Consider the following 8,451-nt stretch of genomic DNA (forward strand, 5'->3'; position numbering starts at 1 on the left):
CTGTCACCCCCAGGTGCCCCCCTGTCTCCCCCAAGTGTCCCCCTGTCTCCCCCAAGTGTCCCCCTGTCAGCCCTATGTGTCCACCTTTCTCCCCCAAGTGCCTCCTCCACTCTATGTGTTCCGCTGTGAGCCCTCCCGCTTGTCGTCAATGATGCGTCATTAAAAGCCGGCACTAGAAGAAGCCGCACACAGGAACTGGATGTCTTCAATCGCCGCGGGCAAGATGGAGGCGATAAGGTTCTGCCTCTGCCGCCTCTGACACGGGGGGACCCGGCGAAACGAGGAGGGGGCAGAGACAAGTCTGGCAACTCAGCCACAGCGGAACACAGGCAAGGCAGGGATTCCCTGATGACGGTGGGATATACACATATATAGATATAGATATAGATATAGATATATATCTATATATCTATATATATATCTATATCTATCTATCTATCTATCTATCTATCTATCTATCTATCTATCTATCTATCTATCTATCTATCTATCTATCTATATATATATATATATCTATATCTATATCTATATCTATATATATATATATATATATATATATATATATATATATATCTATATATCTATATCTATATCTATATCTATATCTATATATATCTATATCTCTATCTAGAGAGAGAGAGAGAGAGAGAGAGAGAGAGAGAGAGAGAGAGATACACACACACACATACATACATACAGTGGGTTGCATAAGTATTCGGCCCCCTTAAAGTTTTCCACATTTTGTCATATTACTGCCACAAACATGAATCAATTTTATTGGAATTACACATGAAAGACCAACACAAAGTGGTGTACACATGAGAAGTGGAACGAAAATCATACAGGATTCCAAACATTTTTTTACAAATAAATAACTGCAAAGTGGTGTGTGCATAATTATTCGGCCCCCTTTGATCTGAGTGCAGTCAGTTGCCTATAGACATTGCCTGATGAGTGCTAATGACTAAATAGAGTGCATCTGTGTGTAATCTAATGTCAGTACAAATACAGCTGCTCTGTGAGGGCCTCAGAGGTTGTCTAAAAGAATATTGGGAGCAACAACACCGTGAAGTCCAAAGAACACACAAGACAGGTCCAAGACAGGTCAGGGATCAAGTTATTGAGAAATTTAAAGCAGGCTTAGGCTACAAAAAGATTTCCAAAGCCTTGAACATCCCAAGGAGCACTGTTCAAGCGATCATTCAGAAATGGAAGGAGTATGGAACAATTGTAAACCTACCAAGACAAGGCCATCCACCTAAACTCACAGGCCGAACAAGGAGAGCTCTGATCAGAAATGCAGTCAAGAGGCCTATGGTGACTCTGGATGAGCTGCAGAGATCTACAGCTCAGGTGGGAGACTCTGTCCATAGGACAACTATTAGTCATGCACTGTACAAAGTTGGCCTTTATGGAAGAGTGGCAAGAAGAAAGGCATTGTTAACAGAAAGCATAAGAAGTCCCATTTGCAGTTTGCCACAAGCCATGTGGGAGACACAGCAACCATGTGGAAGAAGGTGCTCTGGTCAGATGAGACCAAAATGGAACTTTTTGGCCAAAATGCAAAACGCTATGTGTGGCAGAAAACTAACACTGCACATCACGCTGAACACACCATCCCCACTGTCAAATATGGTGGTGGCAGCATAATGCTCTGGGGGTGCTTTTCTTCAGCAGGGACAGGGAAGCTGGTCAGAGTTGATGGGAAGATGGATGGAGCCAAATACAGGGCAAACTTGGAAGAAAACCTCTTGGAGACGGCAAAAGACTCGAGACTGGGGCAGAGGTTCACCTTCCAGCAGGACAATGACCCTAAACATAAAGCCAAGTAACACAAACAAGAACCTCATGACGTGTGTATATCAATGAAATACAGCCTCTAGGTCTTCAATATACTACCACATAACAAAAGAAAACGAGAAGACCTGTTTAGGCCATATGAAATAATAATAGTAATAATGTCACGCAAATACTCCAGACATCAATGTCAAATTCATATAGTTTTATTAGTCAAAAAGCGAATCATAAAAACAATTAAAATACAGCTCTCCTGGTCCGTGTCAGTTGTAACTGGCACTACCCCTCACTGGCAATAATATATACATACCACAAAGTAATTAGAAAATCAATGACATCTCACTGGTATAGCAGGACCCTATACAATTCTATATAGTGCAATTCACACTACTCCCTGTGTCAAAATTGCATAAATACATATAATCAATAAAGTGCATAAGTGCAATGTAACTGTGTGCATGTCTGCGCCCCACCAAAAAAAGGGGGGGGGGGGGTGGGCGCATGCATACACACAGTATGTGCAGAAATTTGTGCGTGTCTCCTATGGACCTGAATCCAGTACAAAAGTGCATGAAAAATATCCCTAAGATATAATAGTACTACAAAAAAATACAAAAATACAATTGCTACAATGAAAAATATTCTGAACAACCAGAAGTCAATAATAGAAAAAGTGCTAAGTGCAAACCTATTGAAAAATTATTGCCCACAATAGAGTAATCAGAGAAGTGATCCGTGCAGTTGAATGGGGACAAGATTCCCACAGTGTGGTTAAGAGAGTCCTGATTACCGGAGAGATGTAGCCAGGAGGAGACCCAGGAGGACGCCTTGCGCGGTCGCAGCGTAACGGCTGCTTCTGGATATATATATATGTATATATATATATATATATATATATATATATATATATATATATATATATATATATATATATATATATATATATATACATATACATCCATCCATGTTAATAGCTGCAATGAACAGCCATACTTGGAAGTTGCAACGCTGCTGGAGGAGCCTAAATCAACATCCATATTTCCTGATTCTGGGAGGAGCGGTTAATATTATTATTATGTTATAAATTACAATATTCCCAATCTCAGTTTTTTACTCTGACCTTTAGAAGAGGTTTTTAGCTGAGTTACAGTAGGCTTTACATACTTCCAGCATTTATAATTAATACATCTTGTATGCAATTTTTAACTCTTTTTAGTCTATCAATAACCATTTAACCAGTCTGCCCACAGCCCTGGACTTTTATTAAATTAACCAATGTCCAGTTTTAAAGAAGGAAATAGCTTAACCAAAGCTTCCTGAATCCTGGTGGTTATCACAAGGTAGGAATACCCCAAATGTTCTGATCACATTAACACACAGGGCTGCTTCTGAGATCATCTGTCAATTCCCAGTCAAACTTTCAAATCAAGCAAGGAAAAAAATAGAAGCTGACAGCACAATTGAAAAACAAAAAAAGAGAAGAAAATTATATGGGGTAAACCTGCTCTCCATACATGCAGGTTGGTTTTCATCAGGAAAAGTAATCAACATCAATCACAACACTGAATCCACATCAAGCCAAATGTATTGATGAGCTGTCACACGCTAAATTGACACCCAACCCTAAACAATGTCCACGATTTGTATCTTCATCCATGTCTTTAGTTTCCCCATTTGCTTTACCCTATAAACTGCAGTACAACCAAAATCTTCCTAGTTGCAAAGATGCAAAGGCAGTGGTTTACAGGACCACCAATGTGAAAACCATACATACTTTGTTAATAGTTCATGCCACAAGGGCATACCAGAAGGGGCAATAATCTGTCTGAGACTGGGTAGGAAGTGGGGGAAGATACTTCAGTTGGTTTATCAAAGAGGTAGGATGAGAATGCTAGAAGAACTCATTAGTCTGTGGCAAAAGAGGATGGGGGAAAGGCAGCAGTGGGGTCTTTTGGACTAGGGGAACACAAACCAGAGAGTCCCTTTCAAGGCAGCCCCAGCCCGAATACATATCTTTCTTGTGTACAAATATAATACATTTTTTTAAGTATTTATATAGCGCCAACATCTTCTGCAGCGCTGTACAAAGTTTATTGTCTTGTCAATTAACTGTCCCTCAGAGGGGCTCACAATCTATGTATCGTAGTCTAGGGCCAATTTAGGGGGAAGCCAATTAACATATTTATATGTTTTGGAAATGTGGGAGAAAATCGGAGTGCCCAGAGGAAACCCACGCAGACACGGGGAGAACATACAGACTCCATGCAGAAAATGCCCTGGTTGGGATTCGAACTGGGCACCCAGCGCTGCAAGGCGAGATTGCTAACCACTACATCACTGTGCTGCCCATTTTGCAGTTACATTAAGAAAAAATGGATCTATTCTGCCTTGTGTCAAAAATTCAGGCAACTGATGGTAGCATAATAGTGTGGGGGACATTTTCTTGGTGCACTTTAGACCTTTAGTACCAACTAAACATCATTTAAAGGGGAACTTCAGCCTAAACAAACATACTGTCATTAAGTTACATTAGTTATGTTATGTTATTTAGAATAGATAGGTAATTTAATTTTTTACCCACCCTGTTTTAAAAGAACAGGCAAATGTTTGTGATGCATGGGGGCTGCCATCTTTGTCATGTGGGCAGCCATCTTTTTGGTTGAAAGGAGGTGACAGGGAGCAGGAGACACAGTTCCAACTGATAACCCCTCCCAGCTGCATGCGCTAGGCTTCAAATGTCAAATTCAAAATGTCAAAAAAAAATAAATGCAACAAAAAAAGCAGAATGAGAACATCATCAGAAAACCCATCATGCTTTGCACAGCATCAGGAGAAAAATGCCCGGGCAGTTTTCTTCTGTGCAGCTAAAAATGAGGCTTGTATAAGAGAAACAAAGTTCTGATGCTGTGAAACTGTTAAAGAAACACCAAGCCTTTTCAGTACTGCTAAGTCGATTTTTAGTCTGGAGGTTCACTTTAAAGCATACCCAAATTGGGAGCGTGATTGATGGAGGCATGCGGATGGGACTGAGCAAGCACAGTAGCCCATGACAAAGCTGTGTTGATGGTTTCTCTGAGAGGGACAGCAGCACAACAGACGGACCCCAAATACACTAATGGGCCTCAAGGGGGGGCTGGAACCTTGCATTCCTTGGAGGACAAAACGGTTCCATTACTTGAAATAGGCCTAACTTTGTAGCGGTTCCTGGGATCCCTGATCACATTAGGTGATCTTAGGTGGTTGGATGGATGGATGGATGGATGGATGGATGTTTGAATGGCTGCGATTGAGCAAGTGCATTCCCCACTAGCTTATGTCTGTGTTTTTTAATGTGATTATATATTATTAATACATTTTGTATTTATACTTTTTCACTTTACTAACGAGTTGGCTATGATCTGTTGCACATGCCCCCCAAACCCCTTTTTCCTTCATGATGCGATAAAAGGATAAAGGATACCGGGCACCAGCTGCTTTGCAAGGCTAATTTATTTCATCCCACCAAGACAGACACCAAAAATCAGGCAGTATGTCTAACAGCCGTTTCGCAAGCTGGCAATGCTTGCTTCCTCAGAGACCCTTTTTCCTTTACTTTTACGTTTGGGCTGGAAGAAGCCCCAGATAAGTAAAAGTTATCTTTTCTGTGCCAGTTCAGGTGTACTTTAAACAGCTTGAGTATTGTTGGTGACTATGTCAGTCAATCTCTTCAGACCACAGTGCACCCATCTTTTGATGGCTACTTCCAGCAAGATATAAATATCGCCCTCTGTGCTGCTATATGCTTCATGCTATAGCAGCATAGAGGGCGCAATTGTGACTGGGAACGCGAAGAATCACTCGCGTTCCCAGCTTGTCGGCTCCTGACGGAGAAACCGGAAGTGGCTGCCGGCGGGGACAGGAGGATCGGAGGGACACGGCGAGGGCACCGGACAGCTGCAGGGGGCTATTGGAAGCCCCAGGTCAGTAAAACTCATTTTTTTTGTTTGACTTTAGGATCACTTTAAATATGTGACATAGATAAGGTGAAAACTGGAAAACCGATGAAAAATCTTTGTGAACCATGTCTAAATTAATGGCCTTTGTTTCTAACATTGATCCATATGCTGTGTTCCTGACAGTTTTCTCTTGTGCTTTAGTGGTTCCCCCTCACCTCTATTGTATTCTCTGGTAGTCCAGTGGTCTCCCCACCCCATATGACTTCCCTGGTACTCTATCAGTCCCCCTATCCCCTTTACTGTATTCCCTATTGGTCTAGTGGTTCCCCTATCCCCCTCACTGTATTTCCTGGCACTCTAGTGGCCCCCCCATCCCCCTCACTGTAATCTCTGGTGGTCTATTGATCCTACCTCCCCTTACTGCCCCTTGGTGGTATAGTGGTCCTTCCCATCCTCATATTGGTCCCCCTGTATTCTTATGGTTCCCCTTATCCCCATATAGCCTCCATGGTGGTCTAGAGGTCCCCTCTTACTGAATTTCCTGGTGGTATAGTTGTCCACCCCTATTCCCATATGGCCCAGTGGTACCACCACCCCAATATTGCTTTCTTTGAGATCTAGTAGTGACCCCACCCCATCTCACTCAAGGTATTTCATGGTGGTCTAGTGGTTAGGGATGAGCTTCGCAATTGGATTCTGAATTACAAATTGTGAAGTTCATGCCTACTAGTGTTTCCCCATCACCATTTAGCTTTCCTGCTTGTCTAGTGGTCACATCATCCCACTCACTGTATTGCCCGGTGGTCTGGTAGTCCTCCCATACCCATATAGCTTCTCCTCATTCCCATATGGCTTTCTTGGTAGTCCCCCATCCCTGTATCATTTCCCCCATCGTATAGTAGCCCCCCATTTCCATATAGCTTCCATGGTGGTCTAGCGCCCCCTGAGTACAAGCAGAGTAGGGTGTAACAGTGGTGCTTTACTGCCTCATTTGCTACAGGCTACAATGCTGTTTCTCTCCATTGGTAGTGGCGGACACCTGCTATATGCCTCCCTCAGTCTTCTGCAAAGTGTATGTCATCACTCAACGTGCAGTAGAACAGGGGAGTAGAGAACAATCGGCCACCATAGAGAATAGAGGGGGACATTGTTGTAGCCTGGAGCAGATGAGACCATCAAACACAACCGTTGTGCCCTACTCTGCTTATAAGGGACATAGGAGGAGGCCCTAGCATAGGGAAGAGATAAATAACCCAACACCCACCTGTCAACTGCTCCTATCCAACCCCCCCCCCCTAAGATGCATCTGAGCACAGCGATTGCCATGCTCAGACGTGACATGAGACATTTTTTCTCCACTGGGTAACAGTGCCGCGTGTCAAGTGTGAAATGCGTGGAGTTACCAAACGTTGCCATTCAACTGCATGTAATTGCAGCCCAATATTGCTTGTGGCCATCAGCTAGTGCACAATGGTTAGAATGTAACATCACAGCATGGACTAAGTTGCTCAGACCACCAACATGCTTTGTGCCAATAGTGCTTTTTCAAGGTGGGATTAGATAATATAAGCTACCTACGAGTTTTAATAGAAAAGAAAAGTGGCTACATTCACAGTGGTGAATTGCAGTGCAATGGGCGCAATTTAATGCGGCTTGCTGTACTGCAATTCACCACCTTTACTTGAGAAACATGCAAAACATGAGGCATTTCCCTCTCCAGCACCATGGAGGGTGTGCCATCCATGCTGACCTGCTACAACACCGAGAGCCTTGCATGCCTGATCCAGCAGTATGGTGGATCTGAGCCTTGATTGTGCCTGCATGCATTCGTACAGCAGAGCACAGCTTCTAGCTAAGTATGCACATTGAGGAACTGTCCTCCGAAGTCTGGTGAGACACACGCATACATTGTGAGACACACGCATACATTGTGAGACACACGCATACATTGTGAGACACACGCATACATTGGTGTGGCTTGCTTTCTGCTCATCATGCATCATGCAGCCAAGTGCTTTACCACACTGATGTTTGATACGCTTGTCTATTTGTTGATGCTCACTGTTTGGCAATCAGCTGAGGAACTATTTGCAATCCAGAAACATTATTTGTGCGCATGTGATTGATGACCACTGCGGATAGCATTGCTGATGCGTACGTGAACGAATAAGTGTGGAGTTCCTATAGGAATATCTGCAGCACCCCGATCTGTCAACTGTTTGATTAGACTAATTGGTGTTTTTATACAATAACTTTTGTACTGATGGTATTAAATTGACTTCACAATGCTTCTGGACCTTTTGCACAATTATTTCCAACTAGTAAAAAGGCCCACTCGTTAAAAAATGGGCGCTAAGTCACAGCCGCTACCCCCCGCAATGCGCACACAAACGCGCCCCACTTGTTTGTTCCTCACCACTGTCTGAAGTATTTGTACACAGGGAGCTTCTTGCTTGGCAGTTGGAAAAAGCTGTTATTTCCCACAATGCAATGAGATCCTCTGTGAACCACACACAGCAAACTGTCAGATCCGACCCTGTGTCCTAACTGCCCTGGCTGCGCACATGCTCAGTAAACAAAAAGCCAGAAACACACAGGCAGGGAACACACTTGACTGTTTTCGTACGCGTTTTCTGCACAGAAAAACTGATAACTCACGTTAACCAATGGGCTAGTACACACTTAATATTTTGTTCGCACGCAGAAAAAAAACTGACAT

The 8,451-nt window shown here is 43.1% G+C and overlaps 1 protein-coding gene across 1 annotated transcript in view; it reads right to left on the bottom strand.

The window, feature by feature from the left end:
- LOC137537707 (mucin-5AC-like) overlaps window positions 1-8,177 on the bottom strand; it is a 535,576-nt gene extending 527,399 nt beyond the window's left edge. Inside the window, exon 1 of the mRNA XM_068259643.1 lies at window positions 8,149-8,177. The gene's annotated coding sequence lies outside the window, so the exon portion shown is untranslated. The remainder of the gene's footprint in view (window positions 1-8,148) is intronic.
- Window positions 8,178-8,451: the final 274 nt, after the last annotated feature.

The sequence above is a fragment of the Hyperolius riggenbachi genome, chromosome 11, assembly GCF_040937935.1.
Source record: "Hyperolius riggenbachi isolate aHypRig1 chromosome 11, aHypRig1.pri, whole genome shotgun sequence".
Lineage (NCBI taxonomy): Eukaryota > Metazoa > Chordata > Amphibia > Anura > Hyperoliidae > Hyperolius > Hyperolius riggenbachi.